We start from the raw sequence: 18,730 nt of genomic DNA on the forward strand, positions 1-18,730 counted from the left end.
CAGTCAGAGCAGGACAAGACAGTCACCAAAACACCTCACGCAATTCACAGCAATTCACGAGATCGTCCGCATAAAATAAACATTCAGATTCCCTTACAACAGTAGAAATGTCGTTGAAAAATAGAGAACATTAACATTAAAACATTAAGGAAAATCTAGCAACCTTCGGTTTTACAATAGTGGTACAAGCAAATCTTTACCGACAATGGTTGTAGAGCCAAAGAAGAAGAAGAAGAAGAAGAAGAAGAAGAAGAAGAAGAAGAAGAAGAAGAAGAAGAAGAAGGAGAGAAGAAGAATCGAAAATAATCCAAATCATATTAATATATTATATTTTTTGTACAGTAACATGATAGAACACCAGGATTGAAAATGATACACGATCCGCACGTTTCGTCGTTGATTGTCTATCAGCAGTGTAATCGGTATTTACAATGCTTGGAAGGTGGAAAGGGATCTTTTATTCTTTTGCCTTTACGCGAACACCACGCTAAAAGAAACGCACTACAATTTATGTTAGTGGTTAAAACATAATGTTCCACAATCGGCGAATTCCCAAGGGAGCAATTCTCGGGTCCATAATCCTGAAACCGGAAGGATTTCCACCACACAGTTTTATCCCACACACACCCACCAGATGGGTCAGCAGATTTTATAAAATGTGATTTCATGAAATTATCAATAATTGATTTATCCAATTATTTTATTCCACTTTTATCACTTGATTATCCTTTGGAGGGTGCGTGTTCGGCGTTCGAATGGCACCAGATTCAGTTAAACCATAGTGCTGGTAAGTAACCAACGGCTGATTTGCGATTCTGGACTGAGCAAGGAATAAATATGCTCCCTTGTTGGCACATAATGAAAAGGAATGTAAATATTTCCCTCCACCTTTTGCAGGTATTCAGGCGGTCCTCGTGCCGTTCGGATCCGGTGTGCTGGCTGTGCAACGATGCTCCCGTGCAAATGTGCCCCAAAGGTGCATTGCCACTGGTTTTGGGACATAGGAAAAGCATTTTCACACATACAACCGGCATTACGCGCATCGGCATTAGCATTGAAAACGTGAAATAAAGTCATTAAATTTTAATTCGACACACGTTGGTCTCGCATTCGCTGTACCGGAAGTGCGAAAACAAATTTGACATCCGGTACACATCTGGTCGGCAGGTGAGCAAACTGTACTGTCGAAAGGACTCGATAGTATCGATTTTTAACTGAACTGAATTTAAATTTGAGCTTTGAGCAAAATGATTCAATTAAGAGTGGTGCTATCGGATGGATTAATTTTTCTAGATAGCTTGTTACAATCTTCATCGTAAGCTTATGATTTTTGAGCAATGGATAATTTTTGATTACCCAAAAATAGTAACGATGTTTTGTGTAATCAAACTAATTTAGATTTAAAATTTAGGAAAATACATTTACATTGTGAATCAAATTATACCCCACGCAGAGCAGAATAAAACACCATCACTAAGTTGCTCCTTGTATTACCAAGCTGTGTGGTTTACAAGCATAGAAGTTATCACACCTAAGGTAATGAGCATTAGATTGTGTCTACGTTGTGTTTGGAGTTTCACTCAGACTTTACGAGTTTTATGCTCCCTGGAGGCCTATCGGTATTAATTTACTGATGGAGAGACGAAGAAGAAGCATATCGTGTATCAGACAGCGATAGACTCTGGTTTGATTTACTCAATTGACTCGCTCATTTGATTGCTTCCATTATTGCGCGTAACCGACATATGCTGAAATCCTGTGAAATGCACGGTTGATATTGAATTCCTAGCATATACAATAAATTCTCGTCGAATGAAAGAAAATGTGAGCATTATATGCTGTGTTATTTATAGGCATTTTGGTAAAACAATAAACACCAGACTGTCGCTATGTTGCCGCAAGAATAGATTTTCCTGAAATGGGGTTATTTTTTAATACTTAAGTAGATTCCTCTTTCACATATTTGCTATAGAGAACGTCTCTTGTTTTTACTTATCAGTATTGATACGGTTTTTCTCAACCAGCTGGAAATATTTGTCCACTAACTTAAGATAAAACTATCTATTGTGAAAGTAACGTCATTAAGGCAAAGTTATCATTATCTGCATATAAAGAGCATGTTTCAGAACCCTGTTACAATGTTTGAATGTAGTTTAACGCTAATACATAAACAGTTAACCTATTAACAATGAAACAATGCTTTGGCTCAGCATGTGGCTACGTTGGAATATTTGAAATGTTCCAAAGACGCTGTGTTTAGTATGCTGTAACCACTAGTGAGACGGCAGAGAACACATAATATAGGACGGCGGGGCAAAACGACACTGTTTGTTCTGTATCCCATTCGATGAACCACTTAACGCTGATGCTTTGGTAGCTATCTGTGATTCAACATTTTATACATGAAAAAAATAAGTTGTTTTGACAATCAAAAGGTATTAAATAAATTAACTAAGATTTAACATCAAAAGTCGTATAAATGTATGTTTTGGGGTAAAATGGTCGCACAATGGGGCAAAATGATCTTAAATGAAATGTAAGTTTATGCATCTAGGTAGAATGAGTTGTCCCGTGTTGCAGTCGTCGGTTCGTACGACGAAACAACATGCCCGCCGTGGTTTAAATCATAGAATGAAACGTACCCCCGTAGCAAGGACAGACTATCCGGCTGCGTGGTACTGTAAAGCCGGAGTAAAGCCCTTATTAGCCGTCATGTTGGCGTAGGACGCTATGCGAAGTGTTGTAGTATTATAACAATTGAAAAGCTTGACCTCATGTGGCTATTTATTGGTGTCATCGCAAAATGGTTCCACTATCTGCGCTTCACACGTCGGTTGAATACGTTAGTCAAAATTTAATAAAACGATCCACTCGAGTTAACTAACGCAATGTTGTTTCGACCGTAACCATTGTGATTTTATGTCTATGCTTGATAATGCGGTTCACTACGCAATAAGCTCCCTATGAAAGCGATTGCCTATGTAGTACGGTAAAATGCGTGTCAGTACGTAAAAGGAGCCCTTGTGTCGTCCGTCCGCTAGCTTTTGTTTACGACAGGTATGTCAAACTGGCGGTCCGCGGAATATTTTGAGAAGTACTGAAACCAAAACCAAAATCACTGCAAACCAAAAATCTGTTATTACTATTTGTCGAGGTGTATTAAATTTTCCAGAGAAGAACAATCATTTTGTCGTTATATTTTTCGAAACTAACATTTATGTACCCATAACATCGAAAAAACTTATTCTACACGTTCGTACAAATCAACCGAGACCCTAAGATACATTAAATTGAATCTCAGTCGTATTATGTTTATATTAAATTCTGAATATTAGCATTATTTTGTGCAGACTCGATTACACATTCTATACGAAAAAACAGATTTGCGTCAACTGTCTAGAAACAAAAAGGCATGAAAATAACTAGATACACACATTTGAAAACTTCGCAACAACTAGTGATTGATTGTCGGAATCGCTCCACGGCTCAAAACCATTCCGATCTTAGCTATTCCGGCTCCGATTCCGGCAAAATCCAACCAACAGTTCCACTCGGTAAGCAGCGGTCGGCAAACGTTTGATGCCAAGGGCCAAATTTAGTAAATGAGCATAAGCCGCGGGCCAGAAAAATGAAGTTTGTTTTACACTTGCGTTATTCCATCAAAATATTTTAGAAGAAAAAAAATGATATCGATTGATGATATTGTTGTTTTTTCTTTAATTATAACATCAAAATAAAGTTGAAACTTGATATTTACAATTTTTGAATCAAATTGCAAAGATTCATCAGTTAAGTATCAGTAATAGAGTGCGCAAAAGTGTGATCAGTCAAAACAAAAAAGCAAGAGTAATATATCTTATTGATGACCTCCGAAAAAGTACATTCGCTAATTATCATAATGCTCCACGAATAAGTAATTCTGAGTCAGAATAATTGATATCAGCTCAGTCACAAATAGATTATATCGTTGTTCTCGTAAAAAAGCAATAGTTTGTTTTCAATCGTGGAAAGTTTTTTCTTACTCCAACTGATTGTTAGCCAAAGATGAAGAATGCGAAAATTCCTTTTCGTTTCTTATTTATTTATTTGCTATCACCAGGGATGTGCCTGCAATGTTAATATTATATAGTAGAAATGTAACCACGAATTCGACCATAATGATGATTCCTTTTATCCATATTATGATAATCGAAGTTGGAAGAGTTTGACGGTATGAAATGAGATACTCCTCAAAGATGATCATTAATAAATGTGCGGATATCTTCTTCCCATCTTTCATAATTAGAAAACAAATTCGCGGGCCAGATTGAACGTTGTGGCGGGCCGGACTTTGCCGACCGCTGGTCTAGAGTCATTCGGAACCGTTGGAGTCATCGGTTGTCGCACGGAGCGGCTAGTCTGCAGTCAGAAATGGCTCCGGTCGGTCCTATCGATCTCAATGCCTCTGACTGCCGAGTAAAGGCTTTAGTCGGCTCCGAATTGCTCCGATCAGATCTGCACGACTCTGACCTTAGTATGTTACATCTTTGATGATCGATTGGAGCCACTTCTGTTTTTTGTGTTTTTGATAAAAGGATTTAGATTAAGCATCAAAATAAACGAAATGCCGTAGTCCTGTAATACATGGCTTGTTAATAAATCAGCTCACACACTCCATATTGTAATTCGCAAATCATTTCCCTTCAAGTGTCAAAAAAATTATTTACCGATCTTTTTGGGATCACGTACCACGAATCTGCGGCTGATAAAATCATCGTAATTTAATAAAATTATTCATAAAAAACGGGTTCTTGCTAAAAGAAATGAATATACCAAGCTCTTGATCTGTCGAAAAATTGCGGTCAAATATTTTCGTTATTCATCCAGCGATGAAAAGCTCGGCTTGCTTGAATAAGACTCGCTACACGCTGCTAGACTTACCCTACCTCAGTGAAAAAGTGTGTTTGACAGATATTTTCTAGTAGAACTGCCGAGTGAGAACGATATTAATGAAAAATATCCTATTTTAATAATAAGAATAAAAACAATTATATGTGACTTTTAAAGTACATTACACATTTTTCACATCGAAAAGCACCTAGAAAAATAATATCGCAAATTTGTTTATAACTAACGATTCCAGATTTGAAGCGAGGAGTACAAAAAGTCAATTTGTTTAATAATAATGATCTTGAACAGTATTTTATATGAATATTAGGGAATATTTTTTATCCTCAACTTTGCGACCCGCGAATCACTGAAAATTTGTACTTGCGGCCCTCCGATGAAATGAGTTTGACACAGCTGGTTTACGATACTGAGACCTTGTTGCTTGATCGGTAAACGGGTTTGAAAACGCTCCCTTGGAGGCAGTACCGTGGTTAGGCGTCAACTCGAACGACTCAATAACATGCTCGTCATGGGTTCAAGCCTGAAATGGGCCGTTCCCTCGTTGCAAGGATTGACTTATCCGGATGCGTGGCAATGAATTAAGTCTCGAAGGCCTTGTATAGGCCATGCCGGCATGTCTGCGTAGGACGTTGCGTCAAAAAGAAGAAGAGTTTTGAAAACGCTCATAGTTTATATAGGTAAAAGTTTACAATTAATTCCCCAGATGAAACAGTTCGAGAAGTGTCGTACAATCGTATCTTAATAAAACATTTCAAAATATATGGAAAAAGCTTTTTTCATAACGAATGAGTCACTAGAAAGTATTTAACTTGTTAAGCCGAGGTTCACTGTACAGAAACGATGGCTCAACTGCAACCATCAATATTGATGTTGGGTGTCATTAATGTTGAGTGTGATCGTAACAAAATAAAATTATACTTACACGGTTCTTGCTTCAATTTGCGTTTCTTTGTACCAATCTCCATTCCTTTTATGGAGCTGTCGATTGAGATAGGCTTGTGCTATAAGATTCATTGAAATGATATTTTATAAAGAAAAGGTTCGTTCATTTTATCTACTGTCTTGTGTCTTTTGATTTCGCATTAATTATGTAACCATAATGTTTTACATAGTTGATAGCTTGCTGATATTTTACAAATAGTGTTTCGAAATCAAAACTGCAAAAACATAAGCGAATGCCACGGATAAAAGGATGTGTCATTGTATGAAATCCTACATGATGACTAATCGTTAAAGAAATTATATGCTTGTTCGAGATGAGAAACGAAAAACTGCTGTCAAGAAACTTTCTGGCAGTAATATGATGCTACAATACCTGCTTTCAAAAAAAGCGAAAGTAATAGCTTCAGGTAAATATTTTAGTAAGAAAAATCGTCATCAATAGAATTTTTTTTACAATACATGATCTAAAGATCGGTCGAAATGCTCAGTACTACATAATTCTTCTTCTTCTTCTTTGGCACAACAACCGTTGTCAGTCGAGGCCTGCCTGTGAAACTACTTGGTTTGGCTTTCAGTGACTTACTAATTACACATAGTAGGATAGTCAGTCCTACGTATGGGGGTATGGTCTTTTCGGGGCTTGAATCCATGACGGGCATGTTGTTAAGTTGTACGAGTTGACGACTGTACCACGTTTTCAAATCCTAGTCCTCATTATTATTACAACATTTTTGTATGTGTCAATGTGGAGAAGAAGGAGCACAACAATGTTGGTTCCTTCGTATAGCAGTAGTTGTTTAGTTATAAGAGCAAAACGGTTAATTGATTATATGAACGGTTTTGATATGATATAAAAAGCTATTAGTTATTTCTTTCATCCACCATTTGGCATTCGTCTCAGCTCACTCAGTTTTGAATGAGCTCTGAACAGTGTGTTTGCTGGTAGAGCTCGTTTTGCATATTTCAACAGCAAAACTCACAATCAACAGAACAACCAACATGGTTGATTACAGGCATGGGATGTGTTTCCGGGATGAATGTATATGTGGTTGGCCACTGTCTCAAATGGTTCTATTACTCCAGTTGTTAGAAAAGTATGGCAAACTAATGAATAGTACTTTACATGAAAAATCATTTTATTCGTTTTATTGTTTAACACCCCGTTGAAAACTTACGTTAGATAGCAGAAACAATGTATATAAGAACTAGTGATTTCGTCTCTTCTTCATACATACCAGTCAGCACATGAATAAACTGTAAAATTAAAAAAAAAGCTTTATAACCTGCTCCAAATCCACTGTCGGTCCTTGTCTGTGCAGTCTTGTTGTTTGAATATCTGGATTGATTGTTTAGGAAAGCGCTTATTATAGCAATAGTTTTGAATTTATTAGTTGGTGTTCTCCCAGTAGTGATACTGATACTGATACGTGATACTTAGTAGCCCTGAAATAAAATTTATATTTTAACACGATGTTTGTAATTTTAACAATCATTTTGTTTGAAATAATAATTCCCAGTAACTACGACGTAACAACCTGCCCGTCATGGGTTCAAGTCCCGAATAGACCGTGCCCCCATACGTAGGACTGACTATCTTGCTGTGGTAACAATAAGTCACTGAATGCCAAGCCCCAAGCCTTCACTAGTGGGTACAGGCAGGCCTTGACCGACAGCGGTTGTTGTGCCAAAAAGAAGAAGAAGAAGTACTACTACTTTATCACCAGGTATTCAAAACTACGGAAGAATAGATTTAACGAGAGCTGATTTTTACACATATTTTATATTTGATCGCTTGTATAGCTAACCTTTAATTTAAAGCAATTTAACAAAAAAAAACAAGACGGACGATCGTTATTACCAAACATAAGAAACTTTGAGACTTTATACCGCTGCGCTGTTGCATAGCGTTGAGGATCCGTTCGCGGACTTTTTCACGTGTAGTATCAAGTAACGAAAGTGAATCATATTTTAGCAGCTATTTTAAACATTATTTAAAACATAACAAAATCAGAACAAAAATTTAACAATCAATTTTTTGTATTATAAAGCCTTACCTAAATCGTCTCTTCCACGTGAAGCGCCTAAGAGCAACCGAGCACGTTTTTTTAACCAAAATTGTTTAATACATTATTCAACATCAGATATGCAACAGTACCTTTGAATTCTTCCCAGTGTATCCTACGGTGTTGCTCACGAATGGCAGAATAATGTAATCCAATGAATCTTTTTGAAGCCAGAACAACAAACTATACCCCAACCGTGCGAAATGGGTGACAAGCGAAAAACAGCGACAAAGTTTTGTGGGACTGTGAGCTTCCGGCAGTGCGGCATGAATAACGAAAGAAAACAAATCCATTGTGAGGAAACGCTATGGCCGTACCAAGGCAAAGTTTTCAACAGTGATGAAGAAAGAGAGAGGATATATGGTAAACAATGGTAGAACAAGGTTGAACAAGGTATGAGTTTGGTTTTTATTGTTTTGATTGCTCAATTTCTTGATTCTAATCGCGGACTGTGTTAGCGACTGGTTGTTTTTCTTACAGAGGATTATCCGGGAAAGTATTATGCAAGATGTGAAAGCTTGTGTATCCTCCTACAACGTGATTGAATGGTTAATTCCTATTATAAGTGCGAAGATATGTCACTTTACCCCTCATCATTGGGTCATAATCATGATGGAAAAGTTAATGTTCTGATGCATTTTTGCTCAAAATTGAGTAAAGTTTTGAATTTAAGTTCATGAACAAAACAATTAATGCGGTTAAGTTTAACAACATATCGAACAGAAACAAACTATACGATCACTTCAAAACAGCTACCGCTACAGCAGATCACTTCAAACAGCTAGTTACGATGTAATTTTATGAATAACTAGCTGGCCAAGACTTAGCTATCCCCAAAAATCTAAAATATTCTATCTTTGCTTTTTCACTTGGAATAATTGTATCCTCACATTATCCGATTTTCATGTGTAAACAGCCCGGCACCTTACACCAAATGTACAAATGCTGTATACAACAACAACAACAACAATAACAATCCTGCTCTTAGTATAGAAGATAGAAAATTACAATTAAAATAAGTTTAGTGTAACATTTGAACATGTTATAAATGTAAATTGAAAATGATTCAGCAGATTTATAGGTTGCTGGCAAGTGCTGCAGAAGTTGAAGTAATGTTACTGACAGCAGCAATATTGCTCGGTCCCGTGTGAAAGTGATCACAAACGCGGTCCTTGGACTTTGGGAAATCACTGAGCATTTGGAAGGTTGGGCTGAATTTGGTCTACCACGTTCCTACGCACCTACGCAACCATCTACAAATGTGTCAATAGCTTCCAGGTGCTAAGCGCGAGCATTTATTGTAATGCGTCTCAAACAACTACACACAAGCACATGATCCGACGAATGAATGGAAAGTGTTACATGTGTAATGAAATTGCTTTCCTAAGTCGGTATTGTTGTATCGAATAAGCTAATAGAAATGTCACACGTGACTAGCATCCAACAACCGTTTCCCTCCTCGCGCTAGCTTTTTGAGTTTCATTTAGATTAGTATCCATCGGGTAGAGGTGAGAGCTGAGCTGTTGGCAGGGAACACATACAACCAGCTCGTCGGAGTATCAAGAATATGGTACAGTTGATACACGGAACTGCTTAGGGTTGTCGAGAAATATTAAGGGTGAAGCAATGTTTACCCATTCCGCATCGATAAGAGCACTTAAAGCTTATTCTCCTTGTTGTGGTGGTCCAACCCATATTTGGTAAAGCTATTGAAACTGCACAGTTCTATGCGGGTGTTTTGTATTGTATATTCGTTGTTTCCTCATGAAAAAGCAGACAGACTAATAGCTGTGTATGTGTTTGTCTCATTTCAGAAAAGGAAAATGTCAATAAGGTATACATATCTTAACTTGCTGACTAGTAAAAAGACTGCGTGGCACTTAAGTCGGCTGCGTAGATCGTTACGTTACTTGATTTCAAATTTGATGATGCTACCCCTGACAGATTATCTGTAGTCGGAAATTACTTGGGGTTTTCACAACTTTATAACAACAATTAAAAGGACAAAATACTAAATTGTTATCAAGCTAAGAATCTAAATTTTAGTAATTGATTTAGGAAGTAGAAATAAAAAAAAAACAAGTAAAGTACAAACCATACAAAAAAGTAAGTAAAGTAAAGTCTACGCGTAGGTTGGAATGCTTTCGTTTTCTTTTAGTAAATCAGGCAAACACAACCATCCACTTGCCTTTAGGCCAAATATTCGCCACATCAGCATTCTTACCACAGTATTTGCTCAGAGCTTGTGCGTTGTCTCAGGGGAAACCCCTATCTACTTATCTGTACATCGCTTCTTTGATACATAATTGATATTATCACAATTTAATTCCAAATACTCCGAAATGTCGTGCGGGAGAAGAGTGTTGAATTATATTAGAATGCGTGACAAGGAATGTATCGATGCTTATTGTCCAAGCTGAACGGTTCAATTTATGCATGTGTGTCTACGTATGCTTCAGGTTCTTTTGGGTCGACCGAAAACTCGTGAAAACTCGTACTCGTGAAAACAAAGAATAAAGTTCGCAGAGAATTTTTTCCCCCATTCCAGTATGCTTAAACAGCTTATATTCATATTAACATGACATTTAGGGTACTGGTGAGATGTTCTATAATAGGAGAGCAAGCTCTTTGAATAGGATTACTAGAAATAAGCGTTGCGTGGTTAAAACATAACAATAGCCCACGAGAAAACTTTTTTTTATTGCTATCACCTTAATCATAATAAAAATTATGGTTTGGCTTATTTAGATTTTTGATTGTTCATGTTTACTGACATTGTGACAAAACTATAAATATAAAACTTTGTCAAGGGGGTTATGGTCACAGTTGCAACTTTATTTTTCAGTCTGAATTTTTAAATATCAATCACGATTTAGCACGTTGTGCTGACTAACAAGTCCAATGTTCCATCGTTCATTGACTAACACATATAAAAACATTAACGAGGACAAATATCACACCTGAGAAGAATGTACGAAATCACAAAGGTTATATGATCGAGTGAGTCATTCTTGTGTAGCAAACGTGTACTTCAAGAATATTTTGTACAGTGATCACTTCATGGTATCTAAACAAACCTACTAAAGATACATTGAACAGCATCTGTCGGGATATTAGCAAAATCAAACATGTTTAAATCGTTAAATCTGAAGACATGAACCATAAAAATATATACATGAACAAGCAAAAACAATAAACGTACCAGCATCCGTCGTGGTGTATGCTTGCGAAATTCGTTAAGGTGAATTGCTAACCCATAGGGAACGATAAATTTTATAGTTACAATGTGTTTCACAGACACAAGATCCTACATACCTATACCATGCCTCTGCCAGAATATGGATGAATCTTCTCGCTAATGTTCAATCGGGCCAAATGTTTTGACAGAAAAATGATAAGTGAGAAAATCTTGGGGATTATTTTGCGCTGTAAATACGCTTGAATTATTTCACAAGTATCGTTTTCGATATTCCGATACTTTACGCTAGCACAAAGGTTACCGGTATCTGAAAATACCGGTTGCTTGTTATGAGGCAAATTTATGTTAATGTCTCAATAAAGTATCCCAGGTGTCTGCAGAAAAGGTGCAAAAAATAATATAAAAACTTTGCGTATCTTATTCAAAACAATAGTTGAAACTGGAACCAACAAAACTTGTCTAATTTGACGTAACGACGTACGTGGTCATGATGACCTTTACAGCATTCCTTGATTGTTTGTACAAGGCATACAAATTGATGGTCATTTTTACTGAAGGACGGTACGGATAAAGCGAAAAGAATAAACTTTTGGGCAAACTCAACTAATTTTGTTGTGAAAAGACATATGTGTTATTTATTTATTTATTTATTTCAATCAAAGTTATCAGGCAGTATGCCTAAATAACTTAATGCTTACAGAGTACAAGTTTAAAGTATGGCCCTGAACTAACTTGAATATGCTGACGCAGCTGACTGACGGATTGATTGAAATCTGCTGATAACCCTAACTTATTATACACATCAATCATTTTGAGCAGTGGATCATTGGCACCAAAACCAGTCGATCTAAAAGGGCTTCTTAGTAGCTCTCTACTTCTAAGACCTCTAGAGGGAGTAGAAAAGCAAACAAAATTAAAATGTCAGATGCATCAAAATCTCCAATTAATAATTTATGCATAAAAGTTATCTGAGCCGTAGTTCTCCTATGCTGTAAAGTCTCTAAGCCAAATAGTAAACATCGAATATTATACGAAGGACGTGGAATTTGGTTTGACCAGGGAAGACGGTGAAATATAACACGTGTGATTTTTTTCTGATTTTTTTTTCAATTTTATCTATGTATGTGATTTGATGGGGACACCAAACTACACTGGCAAATTCCAGGATGGGACGGACTAAAGAACAGTATAATGTTTTTAAACTGAAAGGATCTTTAAAGTCGGCCGGGACACGTAAGACAAATCCTAACAGTTTAAGAGCTTTAGTGACGATAGTTTGATAATGGCTGGATAAACTAAGCTTACTGTCTAAAATAACTCCTAAGTCCCGAACCTGAGAAAAACGTGGAACGCTGTCTTCATTGATTTTGTAGTTATAAATAATAGGATTTTTTTTCTTTGAGAATGTTATACAACTACATTTGCTAACATTAAGTAACATTTCATTATTAAAACACCATGCAGAAAAATAGTTTAACGAGTCTTGTAACATTTCACAGTCGTCAGAATATTTAACAGGCAGGAACATTTTTAGATCGTCAGCATATAATAACAATTATGTATGTATATAATTACAATTAATTATGTTATGTATGGTGTATGGTTCATTCTTGTCCAAAATCTGGTCAAAAGTTCTTACTCTTTTATATTTTAATTATTTCATAGGATTTTGATTATATTCAGCAACTTTAACACTTTGACTACACGGCCTGTTGTCACAGTTATTCGGGTGGGCACGTACAAGATCGCAATGAGAGCGACAATTTCTCATGCGACAGTTATCACTCTTTTGTTTCATTGCGATAAACGGTGTAACGCATGTCGTTCTCGTTCTTTGTTTCCTCTCTCATTCGTTCTGAAGAGAATCTCTGAGCGTCAGATACAAAACTGAGCCAAACCGTTGTACGTTTTCATTTCACTCGGCGCTTGAAGTGTTAAAACAGTTTATGGAGGCGCCCCGTGGAGGCGCATGGTATATTTCATATATCAATTAGTATCAAAGCTTCTAGGTCTATAAAAGTGAAAAAAAATACTATCTTGAATGTGTCTCTATAATTTCAGTTACATATTGTATTTCACATATTGTAGTATTATATATCTCAGTAGTCCTTACTACAGGGTCCAAACGAGGCTTGAACCGATTACAGGAATGTTGTTAGGTCGTGTGGGTTGACGACTGTACTACGCCCTTTCGTTGTTCATGTGCATCAATTATTTGATCACAAACTTCACATGCACTGAATGCGATAGTAAAACACAAAAATTAAACAAGGAAATCATACTTTCTAGCGAAGAAATATGATTTTGATGTATGTTTTTATTACAATAAATCGTTATCCATTACATTACATGAATATAGCGTAGAATTTATAATTTCAATTCATTACAAATTTCATTCAAAATTTTGTGGCATTTTGCATTAGTTTTCTGCGAAGAACACAGTACAAAATAAGAGAGCGATGAGAGCGTTCCATTGGCTTACGATCGTTAAGTGATCCATTGGCTTACGATTCGCTTACGATCGAAAAAAAGACATCCCCAACGGCGAACAGCTAGCTTATCAAAAATAGGGCCAATTAGGGCTAAGTTCGGCAGCGGTCGCGAAACAGGGTTAAGTGTGATAAAAATAACCAGCTGATCGAGAATAGGCGCCATCAAGAAAGTGAGAAGTAAAAGTCAAGCGATAGAAGACAGACTGATTTTTAAACTGTGTCGCAAAATAAAGTCCAAATAACCCAGTTCTACAAAAGTCTCACACCTACTCAACAAATTGTTATCAGTCGTAACAACATATATGAAGGGTATTTAGCGAACATGAACATAAACATCACATCTGCAGCAACGTGACAGGTCTACATATGTAAAGAGCCACAAACATCATGCTATCCCCTATTGCTCAACGAAATGATTGTGTGATTATTGTGTTTGACCTAATCCTGACATTGTGCGGGATTATAGGCAATAAGCAACGTACAAATCTCGAATCAAGTCGTTTTAGTCAAGAATAATATAGTTTAGGTTGTATATGCTTGTTTACGCTAGCGAAACAAACTCGCTCAACTAAAGTGCTTGCCATCATTTGTCCGACCCTTACTGTATGCCTGACGCAAATTAGTTAAACCTTGAGCGGTATGTATGCTGTGCGTACGCTGTAACCGAAGTGCATTCGAGCAAGAGTAATCAAATAGAGCAAATGGGTGTTTCTTGCACTATCGATGAGGTGCCAATGTGAACGTGCTTCGAGCTGCAATAACCTGTACAACTGGCTGCATACTGGCCATCGTATTTTAAGCATGTGTGTCCATCAGTGCATTGCACGTAATATATTAATTCGTGCGTAAGCGATTTTGGAGGCATGCAATCTTCCAATTTTTCTCTTTAGGTCGATGTAAATCCTGAGTTAAAGTGACCGTACATTTTTTTCACTTTATTCAAATTAATGGCTGATATTATTGAATCCGTTCGTAGCGGCGGCGTACGTCCCGACACTCATTTTCCTAACGTACTAGATGGTTGCTACAGTTATTCACCGCGGCGTTGTAGGAGCGGGTTCAAGAAATGTGTTGCCATCCCTAGAATTTCATGTGAGGCGCTCACGTACGTTCCCGCTACGAACGGATTCAATAATACCAGCCAATACGAATCTTATCTATATTTTGGGTTTTTTTACACCAAAACAAAGCAAATTCGATATCTTAACTATTGGGACTGTATGACATTTTAAAATATGATTTAAATGCATTTCCTCGTCTGCTGACCATTATTATTCACACTGAGTTGAGTGCGTATTTTTGTGACGAGCGAAAAGCATTTCAATTTATTGAAGCAGTTCAAGTTTACCATACGAATAATCATTTTTTTTTTTACTAGTTATCTGTGTATGTATATTAATTTACGTTCGTGAAATGAAGTAAGAGGAACAGCAGTTAGTGTTACTTTTTCCTTATATTTTAACTAAGATTCCTGACATGGAGCTTTTTCCAGGTGCAGTCCTGCATAGGAGTGAAAGGCCCGTTCGAGATTTGTCAACAAATCGAAATGCAATCCAGCATCGGTGAAAGGAAACCATTAGCTACAGAATCGATGAACTTGTCAACGTACTTCCAAACAGTACTATACTCGCTGAAAGAGCCTATTCAATAACTAAACAAAACTACAACTTGCTGAACATGTCTATATAATCCTCGAACACCCTGTAAAATAAAATATCCTCCGAAAGATTTCGCGCACACTAGCCAGAAACTTTTCATAGTACGGAGCATCAGATGAAGGACAGTGAATTTCATGAATACAAAATATCAAGTCACTTATCCATCAGGTTCAACCTAAACGCGGTGTATAACAGCATTTTATGTCATAGAAATTAGCCATTTAGAAGGGTATAGGTCGAAAGCAAAACTTGTGCAGGGATGTGAAGTTACAGATTTTGTTTTTCTTTATTTTTATAGAGCCTCTTTCAATCGGTAGATTAATGACAGATGTTTTGACAAATCAAATTCTTTGCTATTTGGCAAATGGTAGCATGAGATACGACACTCATGGCTAGTGATGGGTTTAGTAGCACTTTTCACTGTGTGGAGCTGTGGTACCACGCACAGTCTACTGTCTACTAGTCTAGTCTAGTCTACTCATTGTGTGATCGCACAGTAGCTGTGTTCCCGCACAGTTTTTTTGTGCGCGCACACAGCTTCTGTGCGACCGCACAGTAACACCGCGCTTTCGCATCAATCGAACAGACATCATACGGACCTCACACGAGGCGTTAAGTTTGGCGTAAACTGGATTTACCTTGAACCGATCAAATTCCAAACAAATGTGTTGTCTTGTTCGATTGGTGTCAGAGCGCAGTGCAATTGTGCGCACACAATAACTGTGTGAAGCACAATAGCTGTGCAGACCAAACAAAGTGTGTGGAGCACAAAAAGAGCGCCAAGCACAGTAACTGTGCGGGGCACAAAACTACTAACGGCTACTAAACTTTCATTTGGGTACGTGTACATCAACTAAAATAGGTTTACCCAGGGATAATGAATAGGTGCTATTTTCAAAGGGTGCATGAATCCTGTGTGCGAGAACTCTTCTTCAATGTCTTATGAAACATGTTATTTCTATTCATCCGACAAAACTGTTCCTTTGAAGAAGATACACAGTTTATTGAAGTGGCTAAATTGAATCATGGTTTCCTTCGTCACCTCACCACCCTCACTCAGAGAGGCCCTACGAACGATATTTGAATTACTATCTGTCATCATTGAATTTGAATGTCTCCTGGGCAGTGGAAAATCCAAATGTTAGATATACTGGCCAATTCCTTCCTTGTACGAACGTCGCATCAAAACTTTCTGTGATGTATCGCATGTGAAAACAAATTTTGCCTTACCTCCCACACCCCCGTACAATGCAGCAAATCTAATCAATTTTTCAAATTTATCCTAACTTAATCAACTAAACTACCTTACGATCAGCTTCACCTATACCTACTTTCCTACCTCAAACTAGTGTTGTGTGTTGTGTGTGTGTGTGTGTGTGTGTGTGTGTGTGTGTGGTGTGTGTGTGTGTGTGTGTGTGTGTGTGGTGTGTGTGGTGTGTGTGTGTGTGTTGTGTGTGTGTGTGAAAGAATGAATAAAACCATATTCTACGACCTTCCTTCAGAAGGATTCCTTGAAAATCAGTTATATATGCATTCTTATGCTGCAACAATTTTAATGTTACTCTTCAAGGTGCCTGCGTAAATGTAACCACAGCATACTGTGATCAAGTTTAAGAGCCAAGCGGGTATTATTTTGATCATTTTGTTTTGTACTAGTTAAAATGGCACGGTTACAGGGCTACGCAACGTTTATTGGGGGTATATAATAATTGCACTTCATTCAACCTTTTTGTTTTTTGATTCTTTGTAAAAATTTGTTTGTGATGCTTATAGTATTTTCAACATACATTGCAGTATATACAATTATGATTTCTTAATTTTCTATTATTTAAAGTTTTATTATTTCAATTGTGGATGGTGTACCTCTTGGAATAAATAATTTATCCATCGTCGATGAGGAGCAACAATTCTGCAAACTCTTTCCGCCGTTCAGCATCTTGAACAGTCTGGACTGTCTGCACACGCATTTTTTCCTCTGTCGGATGCACTGCTGCAGAACCTAGACGTTGGTATCTGTCGGAAGTCGCCACATAGTAGCACCACCTTATTTATCACCGAACGTTTGGCGATTTCCCGTAAGAGCTGCAAGGCGTGATCGAGGGCGCGAGCTTTAAGAGCATGGATGTCTCGTTCCATACGATTCGTGGTGGTGCCCACTGATCTCAGGGTATGTGTTTCCATCCTTGTCAAGGGGAGTGATAACCTGCTCTACTTTCAAATGACACAACCAAACAATCAGTGAAGCATGTGGCATAAATTCAGCTGTGCTGACTATACACGGATTTTACAGGAACTGTTAGCGTCCAGGCTGAGCGATAGTTTGAATTTAGAGTGTAGCGTACGTCCTCGGTCAGCAGCAGAGCAGTAATTCTACTCGAAGCCCCTGCGATTGCAATTTTTGATTGCCGTCGCGTGTACGCAAGAATAGCTTTGAGCAGAAACGGCTTCTCGGTGCCACCAGATTCATCAGGGATAGATTGTTCTGTCAAAGCGTAGCTATCCATTGCTGCAGTAACTACATCGTACACCGTTCGTTGTTCATTCGGTTCACGTTTGCTAATATTTTGTTCATCACATCGATAGCATAAGAGTGCTCCCAGTGACAGTGGCGGATTTAGGGTATCGGGGGCCCTAAGCGGTAAAGAAGTTGAGGCCCCCTGTTGGTGTAGAGCGAGGGGGAGGGGGGGGGGGTATTACACTTGGCTTTGTTTACACTTGGCTTTGCTGCCGGGGGGGGGGGGGGGGGTGGTTGATCCCTTGACTACTCGGATAGGTTATTAATTTATTTATTAATTAATGATTTAATTTATTAATTAATTATTATTAATTATTTAAACCCTAAACCCTACTTATTCCCCTAACATCTGCCTTAATCTGGTGTCGCCAAAATTGTAAATTAGTAAATATTCTCTTTAAATGTGTTGGACTTTGAATTAAATCAAAGTGATAGGACCGTGTATTGAATTGCCTTGACATAGCTAGTAACGGCTCATTGTATCCATATAAGGTATGTCTGCTCTCACCAACAAGCCAGTTATGAGAGCGAAGAGGTCTCGATGACACGTAGATGTTGCTATTCTCGAATAACAAGGTCTAATTCGTTTTAGACGAATATTTTAGCAACAAATACACACTGTTTTACCTTAAAACGTATTTGAGCGTCTATAGGCCAAGCAGAAAGCAACGCGAGCGATAATTTGGTATGGTTCTAAGTCCTCCGAATTGGTCGCCTTTTTAAGGCAAGTCTTGTAAACTTCCGTTTTATTGCCTCTATTGTGTTAATCATCGTAGTGCAATTCGGAAACCAAAGAATTGAGCAATACTCCACGCACGAGCACATAAGACCCCTAAACAACGACTTAAGACATAAGACATCATTACATTCACGAATTGTCGAAAGATTAAACCTAGCATCTTGTATGCCTTGTTAACAGTGTTGTCAACGTGTAAATGGAATTTAAACTAGAGTACGGTGTAACCTAGTAA

General features: G+C 37.6%; 1 pseudogene; it reads right to left on the reverse strand.

Moving 5' to 3' along the window:
* Positions 1-17,413: 17,413 nt before the first annotated feature.
* On the reverse strand, positions 17,414-17,469 carry LOC121602258 (annotated as a pseudogene).
* Between the last annotated feature and the right edge of the window lie 1,261 nt (positions 17,470-18,730).

Source organism: Anopheles merus, unplaced genomic scaffold, assembly GCF_017562075.2.
Source record: "Anopheles merus strain MAF unplaced genomic scaffold, AmerM5.1 LNR4000378, whole genome shotgun sequence".
NCBI lineage: Eukaryota > Metazoa > Arthropoda > Insecta > Diptera > Culicidae > Anopheles > Anopheles merus.